The sequence below is a fragment of the Tamandua tetradactyla genome, chromosome 4 (genome assembly GCF_023851605.1).
Source record: "Tamandua tetradactyla isolate mTamTet1 chromosome 4, mTamTet1.pri, whole genome shotgun sequence".
Lineage (NCBI taxonomy): Eukaryota > Metazoa > Chordata > Mammalia > Pilosa > Myrmecophagidae > Tamandua > Tamandua tetradactyla.
Genome location: NC_135330.1, coordinates 139,510,038 through 139,519,506, shown reverse-complemented (window position 1 = coordinate 139,519,506; position 9,469 = coordinate 139,510,038).

Below are 9,469 nucleotides of genomic sequence, written 5' to 3'. Positions count from 1 at the left end.
TACATATAACTAGACATAAATAATTTCAAGAGAATAAATAATAATAAAATTTTGTGAAACAATTAGAAAATAATGAGTTTTTAATATTATTTTAATATTAAATATAATCTATTTAATTGAAGATGTATATAATTTAATTTTTAATAATGGTTGTGTTTCCTGAAAGGATTCCTGAAAAAAAAAACAAAAACAGTCACCACTTGTGAGCCTGTGTGAGACAGTTCCAGCACACCACTGGATCAGAGTGTTAAAATATTTAAATGGTTTCAGACATAGCAATGATAAATATATTCATTTGGGCTTTAATTCTCCTAAATGTTCAGAGACCAATCTTGGTGATTTGGATAAAGGAAGAAAATAAATGGATAAAGGAAACAGGGAGAGAAACATTTTAAAGAAAGAAAAATGGATGCTGTCTGTGCTGGTTTGAAAGTACTATGTATCCCAGAAAAGCCATGTTTTAATCCCGATTCCATTTTGTAGAGGCAGCCATTTCTTTTAATCCTAATTCAATACCGTAGGTTGGAATCTTTGATTAGATGATCTCCACGGAGACGTGACACACCCAATTGTAGGTATTGACATTTGATTATATGGTGATGTGACTCCACCCATTCCAGGTGGGTATTGATAGAATACTGGAATCCTTTAAAAGAGGAAATATTTTGGAGAGAGTCAGAAACAACAGAAATGACAGAGCTGCAGGGAGAGCACCAATAGAAACTTCAAGGCTGACAGAGAGAGCAGAGACACAAATATATGGAGATGCTTGGACCACAGCAGATGTTGCCATATGCCTTCCCATGAGATATTAAGCAAGCTAGAAATAGGAGAGAGCCAAGGGAAGCCAAGAGATGAAAGCCAGCACCAGAGAAGCAAAGTGAGGAGCCCCCCATAATAACAGCAACTGAAAGAATGGAGCCCAGGAGCAAGGGACCAGCAGATGCCAATCACATGACTTCCCAGCTGATAAAGCTATTCTGGACAGTGTCAGCCTTTCTTGAGTGAAGGCAACATTTTGTTGGTGCCTTAATTTGGACACTTTCACTTCCTTAGAACTGCAAATTTATAACTTATTAAATTATCCTTTTTAAATTCCATTCCAGTTCAGTATATCACATTCTGGCAGCTTCCAAACTTACACACTATCTGCAAAAGTTAAGACATGCTTAGGACCTTAAGATGGGTGAGCATGATAAGAAAATCATAAGAGAATACCTAGCTATTTCCTTTGAGATTAGTTTGTCAATGGTTGATGGATTTATCATTGATAAACTCGGAGAAATTATGGATCATATTGCTCAGTTTATGCTCTGTTAACAATCCACCCTCCCAAATTTTAGTAACTTACAGCACCAAAGATTCATTTCTAACCAGCACAATATACCTGTGGTAGTTTGCTTTAGTTCTGCTCTGTGCTCTCTGCATTTCTGGATGTAGGCAGGTGGAGCCTTTATTTGGGACATTGCCTGTCTCATGACAGGGAAAAGAGAGATGGTTGAACTGTGTCCTGGCTCCCAAAATGATACTTATAACACCTGTTCATACTTCACTGGCTAAAACAATCTATGCAGCCTTGCCTGAGTTCAACACAGTAAGGATGTATAATCTTCCTTCAAGGAGAGGTACCACAGAGAGGTATATCCCAGGGAGGGGTGGTAAATAATTTAAACATAATGTCATTTCCACATGGGAAAAGGGGAGGTATAAAAAAGATGGGTAATTTTTATTGTAGAGAATGCTGCGGCTCATCAACATTTGTGTTCTCCTCATCTTCCTAAACATACAGCTAGACATTGATCAGTTTCCCTTGAAAGTAGTCGTGAACATATGACAAAGTTATGGCCAAGGCCAGAATTGTTACTTCTGCTCATATTTTGTTGTCCAAATCATGTTACATGGTCATGCTTTGACAGGGTGAAGATATATGAAAATCTTCCAAGGAGGGATGCCAAAGAGTGGGGCATCCCAGGGTGCAACAGTGAATATTCTCAACTATAATACATCCACCACATAAAGGATGGAAAAGGTGCCAAAGGATGCTGTGGTAAGGACTGCTAGTGTCTATACTATAACCACGTGTGAGGTCCTTCTCTCTTCCCCCTCATCTGTCAACTGACTGGAAAGGACACCAAGGTCAAGAGGAAGCTGGGCCCTCAAGATGGAAGGTGCCCACCCCTGAAGGATGGGATGGAACAGGGTCTGCCACCACCCACCCTGGACAGTGCCATGAGTGAGAGATAAACTCTCATTATGTAAAGCTGCTGGGATTTCAGGTTACTTTGTTATTTTTACCACAACATAACCTAATTTATTTCGACGAATACAGGTTACTCCAGAAATGATAAATCAACGAATATGATGTCAGTTTCTAGGAAGTATTTCTTGAGCACTGTGGTAGACTGAATAAAATGACCTCCCAAAAGATCTCAGGTCTTGACCCCTGGAAGCTGTGAATGTTACTTCCTATGGAAACAGGTTCTTTGCAGATGTGACTAAATTAAGGATCTTGAGATGAGGAGATGATCCTTGGTTATCATGGTGAGCCCTAAATTCAATGGCATGTGTCCTTATGAGAGAGGCAGAGGGACACAAACAGAAGAGGAGAAGGCAACATGAAGATAGAGACAGCGGTAGGAGTGATGTGGCCAGAGGCTGAGGAATGAAGGTAACCACCAGAAGCTGGAAGAGGCAAGGAACAGATTCTTCCCTAGAGCCTCCAGAGAGTGGGTAGTTCTGCTGACACTTTGATTTCTACCCAGTATACTGATTTTGGTCTTCAGACCTCTAGAACTGGGTGGGAATTGCTTGCTGTTGTTTTAAGACACCAAATTTGTACTAATTTGTTACAGCATCCCGAGGAAACTGTATGAACACCAGTATTAAGTGACAAGGAAACAAATGCCAATGGTCAGTCTCCAAAAGGGCATTCTCTCCCATGGAGGAGAAAATCTAGGAAGATATTGTGTATAAAAGTTCAATGGCTCATGAATCATATCATTTATAAGCTGAATTAATGTAATTGTAATCCAACCTAAAGTTTTAGAGTAGGAATAAAGATTAGTAATTACCTCATCCCAAATCTCCAGTCTCCTAATTTTCATGATAAAAAAAAAAAAAAAACCTGACACCTAGAGGTATTATGAGACTTATTCCCAATTAAACAGCTGAGTTTCAGAGTCAGAGCTAGGACATAATTTCCTCAACTTTCAGGCTTCAAGAACACTAAAACTGCAAATGTTAGGTGTGCTTGTGTGAAAGATGTGAAGCGTCTCTTCAAATACATTGTAGTAGCTACTGTGATGAGTTGCCCACTTTCCCTTCTTCTGGACTGAGGCATTTACTTCCCAGCTACCAAATATTGATAAGTGACAGCTCACAGCAACCTTATTTGAAGCTCTAGTTTCCTCCCCCCAGGTCATGTGCCCTTCCTGAATCTAATGACTAATTTCTGTAGAGATACGAAAACCTGCTCTCCTTGCCTCAAGGTGGAATAATTCTGAAGGACCAACCCTGATTCAGAGCTCCCATGAGATCACCTGGGTTTTTTGTTGTGACTGCTTCTCAACCCAGTTTCTCCTCTTGCCCCCTCCCCTGCTTTCTTCACACCTCCAAGAGCACTGCCTAACAAACTTCCAACACCCTAATATCTACCTCAGGGTCTGCTTCACAGACAACCTGCCCTATCATAGATATGAAGTAGTAGGTAAGGAATTAAATGTACTCTTCATTCTTTCCAAGGGCAGACCAATGAGGACATGTCACTGGGAAGAACATCTAGGTTTAATGTAATCAAGAATTTCTTACCATGATATCTTTTAAAAAATGGAAACAGATAGTGGATAAAGTTGTGACCACCTGAAGAACGTCCACCATTAGACATTATCATTTGTCAAACTTATTGCAGGAAAGACTGTATTTGCTCGTTCAACAAGCATATATTGAGCACATACTATTGGCCAGGAAATGATTTAGATGTTGGAGATACAGCAGTAAACAAGAAAGACTCATCCTTTCCCATATGGCGCTTATATTGTATGAGAAGGAGACAGACAAGGCCCAAGAACAAATAAATACCCATAATTTCTGACAGTGATAAGGTCTATGAAACAAAGATGACAATATTAGAGGGCATGAAAGGAATAAGGAGCATGAGCAATCTTAACTAGGGTGGTCTGGAGAAGTGTCCGTGAGAAATGGATACTTAAATTGTGATCTGAATGATTAAAAATCCATGCAAAGATCTAGAAGAGTAGTGTTGTAGGCAGGAGAAATAAGTCTAAATGCCATGGGAAGGGACCAAGCTGACACTAAAAGGTAAGAGTAGGATTTGTTGGATGACTGAATTAGTTCATCTCCAAGATCCTCTCAAATTGAAATGGTGCTCTGATGATGTGTGGTCCTTCTGGAGGTGTAGGTGTGGGTATGTGTTGGGTTGGGGACAAACCATCCAGGGAAGGTTGACAGTGACAGTGGAAAGAGACAAACTTCTTTGACCTCTCCTATTTTTCTTCGTCTCTACCCTTCCCAGCTATGTCCCATATGTCTTAGACTCTGTTACTACCAAAAATCTCAACATCCCTGTATTCAAATAAAAATGGCTTAAACATTAAAGTATTGTTTTGGCTTGCAAGTTAAAAAATATCAAACTCTGAAAAACCCTCCTGCATTTTCACTTATGACATTGCTTCTTCTTCCATGGAGTTAATAGAATCAGTCCAAATAGAACTTCCCTATCTGTGCCCATTTGCTCTTTCTATTTTGCTATCACTGTGGAGGAACTGTCCGTTCTCTTGGGGATTGTCATCCCCTCTACTTGTTTATCCTGTTCTACTTCCAATATTGCTACTCACTCTCTCTCCTGAGAGAATATTTTAATATACGAGAACGTACGTCTTCTGCCCAGCTTCCCAGCCTGCTTCTCCAGCCTCACCTTCGTCTCATGAGCTGCTCAATATTCTTCAAAAAAGCTCCCCCTTTTTAAAATCTTAAATTACTTCTTACTGGTTTCTATGGTTTGTAAACAATCAATTAGAATACAGATAGATCTGAATATGAGGAAAGACACCCTGTAGACCACTGCTTTGAATATAGTCGCAGCATACCCTCAGCTTGCTCTGTCATGCTATTATTCTCCTCTAACACGATTCAGCTGATGGCTTCTCACTATCCACAGGTGACTTCTACTTTTCATCTCCCTGAGACGGTACTGTAAAAGAAAATGTTCACGATGAGTAGTATAAAAGAGCAGTAGTTTAGGAGATTGACATTTTCCCAGGGAAGGGAGAGCCTATATAGAGGATGTTTGATAGTTATAACACCTCTCTGCCCAATCTCTCCACAAATTGCAAATACAGTATTAGCCAAATAGAGATAAGATACTGGGAGTATGGCTTTGTTAATGTTAAGGGAAAAAAAATCAGACACAGAATAGGAAAATAATATCGTTATAAGCAGTACTTTGCTTTTGTCTGCTCTTTTATAATTTTTGTCTTTTCCTCTTTACCAATCACACTCTTATTATTATCATATAGTCAGTGTGTTTGACTATCAAAGAAAAATGTGTTAGATATTAAAGTTTTGTTTTGGTTTGCTAAAGCTGATGAAATGCAGTATACTAGAAATGGACTGGCTTTTGACAATGGGGATTTATTAGCTTACACATTTATAATTCTAAGGCTGTGAAAATAGCCAAATTAAGGCATCAACAGGATGATAGTTCTTCAGAAGACTGGTTACTGGTGAGTTTGGGCCTCTCTGTCCGAAAGCAACATCTGCTGGTTCTTCTCTCTCAGGTTTCATTGCTTCCACTTCTGGTTTCAGTGACTTCCTCTCTCAGCTTCTGTGGGTGTGTCCTTGTTTCTTAGCTTCTCTGGGACTTTTTCCATAAACTTTTCTGTCTCTTATCCTCTTATAAAGGACTCCAGTAAGAGGATTAAGACCCACCCTGAATGAAATGACCTAATTAAAAGGTCCCACCTACAATAGGTACACACTCAAAGGAATGGATTAATAAGAACATGATCTTTTCTGGGGTACATAACAGCTTCAAATCATCCCAAGTGTGGATGTGAAAGATCAACTTATGAACATATCAATTTATTCCTGAAATTCTCACTAAATTGGAATTAAGGAGATTTAATCCCATAAGAACAAAGTAAAGGTAAAAGATATGACAGTAGAAGAGATACCAATTAAATTTTGAGAGTTGAAAAGTACACCAATAAGCAATAACTGTGTCATTAAATCTGAGAAAACAAAGAAAAGCAAATTAATTTCCACTGAAGAACTTTGAATAAAATAAAAACGAGAGGTAACAGATTCTACTGAAAGTAGGGGATATAGATAGAGCTGTAAAAGCAGGATTGGTGGAAAGTCTTTAAGGAACAGTTAAATTCTCCAGGTCCTTTCCTTCATCTTGGGCAATGAAATAGCCACCTCTCTACCACCCAGGAAGAACATTGGTTTACATCTAGAGAGGATGAAACAGAGAGGCTTCAGATTCAGGAACTCCAGATACCCTAAGGATGAAGATGAGGTACCTTACTGAAAACAGGAGATTAATGAAATTTAACTGAGTCTTGAGACTCTCAGCTCCCTTTCTTACCCAGATCTTAGAACTCTGGCTAAAGCTGCCATGTACGGATAATGGAAAAGCCCTGTCTGGGGAAATTATCCTATTCTACAGAAAAGACCTATATATGAGTACTGGGGGAGTCATCTATAGAAATATCTGGATCCTCTCCTGGGTATCCCACAGGGGTACTCCCACCACACAGAACTTATTATTCAAAGTGAAGCAGCAGCTGAGTGTGGCCAGACACCTGGAAGAGAGGTTTAATGACAAAGACAACAATCAAAGCCTATTTGATAAGGAAGATTTCAGATAAAGCAGAAAGGTGGTTTTTTTTGTATGCTGTGTGGTGGGGGTCACATTTCATTCTTTTTTCCATGTGAGTCTCCTGTTATTGCAGCATCATTTGTTGAATTATTTTTTTGGGGGGTGAGGTAGGGGTGGATAAGTGCATGGACTGGGAATCGAATCCTCGATCTCCTGCATGGCAGACGAGAATACTCCCACTGAACTACCCTTGCACCCCTCGATAAAACAGAATAGTTCTTTAAAAAAACCCAATAACTAATATGCTCAGAGAGATTATAGAAGATATTAAATCATGCAAATGAGAGCATCACATTTAAAAAGAACATGCGAAGATAAAGCCCCTAGAAATTAAAAATACAGTTCACAAAAATTCAATAGAAGAGATAAAAGATAAAATTTAGGGATGCTCTTACCAAGTAAATGAAATGCTAAAAATATTGAAAATAGGAGGGAAATTTTTTAAGAAGTAGGAAGGTTCTAAAACAGAAAAAGGGGAGTAAATTCTCAAATAAATAATACAAGTCAATTTCCCTTAACTGAAGGATATGTGTTTTAAGATGGAGAGGACCCCTGGGTTTTCCAGAACAATGAACAAGCTACAACACCAGGGATAAATGGAGGCTCATGCAAGCTTCCAGGGATGGGTGGGGCGGGGTTGAATAGGGATGGAAACAACAAAGCAAACAAAAAACCCTGTTAACAAGACGTAGTGCATTAAAGGCTTCCAAAATTCTTAGGACAAAAATGATTTACCCTGTTGACATTTATTTCTATTCAAACAATCAATAAGGTGTCATTAAATAAATAATAAACATATTTTCAGATGGCCAAAAGCTTAAAATATTTACTTCCTCTACACCCCTTTTCAGAGAGCTACTGGAGATGTGCCTTGTTTCCTTTAAAACAAGAACGTAGTCTAGGAAAAGCAAAGACACTAGAGCCAGGAGACAGGATTCAGCAGAAATGAGATGATAAAAGTTTCTGGAATGCTGTGAGGACATTTTCTAGGCTAGAAACGGTGCCATAGGCTCAGAGAATGACTCATCCAACCGGGAACAGAAGGAAAGAAGGCTCTGGACCATGAATCTTCAAAGGATCAAAAAAATGAAACATGTAGACAGTCTAGCGTATGTGATGGGAGATTTTATAGTTCCATTGAAGAGTCTGGAGATGATTTACAAAGGACAGAGGCAAAACTAAGCAAATTGAGAAAAATGAGGCAATTATTACTCCAGGGAAACAAAGTTATTGAACAATGAAAATGTAATCCTAAATATGAAGAGCTCATCAAAAATAATATTTATAAGTATTATAATAGACATAATTATAATGAAAATAGGGACTATAAATTCAATCTAAAAGATAGTATAACTATTGGAGGAATGGGGAAAGAAGAAGTAAATGAAGGAGTGAATAGTCATCTTCCATAATAGGAAGTCAATAGATAAAAACTGTAGCAGGATACGCATTAAGTAGATATCACCTTGTTGTTCAAGATGTAGTGGAGAGGCTGGAGGGAACTGCCTGAAAATGTAGAGCTGTGTTCCAGTAGCCATGTTTCTTGATGATGATTGAACAATGATATAGCTTTCACAATGAGACTCTGTGAATGTGAAAACCTTGTGTCTGATGCTCCTTTTATCTATCATATCAACAGAAGAGTAGAATATATGGAATAAAAATAAATAATAGGGGGAACAAATGTTAAAATAAATTTAGTTTGAAATGCTAGTGGTAAATGAAAGTGAGGGGTAAGGGGTATGGTATGTATAATCTTTTTTTCTCTGTTATCGTTTCATTTCTTTTTCTGTTGTCTTTTTATTTCTTTTTCTAAGAAATGATGAATATGCAACTATGTGATGATATTAAGAATTACTGATTGTATATGTAGAATGGAATGATATCTTAATGTTTTGTTTGTTGTTAATTTTTTTAAATTAATTAAAAAACTGTAGTAAAAAAATCAAGAAATAGAAGCACTGATATGTCTTTGGAAATATGGATGTAAAGACTACTTTTAAAAACTCTATAGAGTTGAATGTGGTTGCTGTTGGAAAATAGGAATTAGCGATGTAGAGAGGTTGTTCATTGTAAGTTTTCAGAATATCTGCCTTCTTAATGTATAGGCATATAAAATTGAAATCAAAGTAAAAAAATCAATAAAGGAATTTATTATTCCACATATCAAGAAATATTGTAGTTGCAAGAGGGTTAATTTGGTGACCCAATGGCCTTATCAAGGATATGGGTTTTTTCTTTCTGTTCTGCCATTATCAGAATAACTGCCAGTGAAAACTGCCCTCATGTTTGTGAGATGTCTGCACCAGCCCCAGACATCACATATGCATTCACTGTGCTTGTCTGAAAGAATTATGTACCCTAGAAAAGCCATGTTTTAATCCTGACCCATCTTGTGGAGGCAGCCATTTCTTTTCATCCTTATTCAGCACTGTAGGTTGGAAACTTGATTAGATTATCTTCACAGAGATTGATGCATCCAATTGTGGGTATTAACCTTTAACTAGAGGGAGATGTGACTCCACCTATTCCATGTGGGCTTTGATTAGTTTACTGGAATCCTTTAAA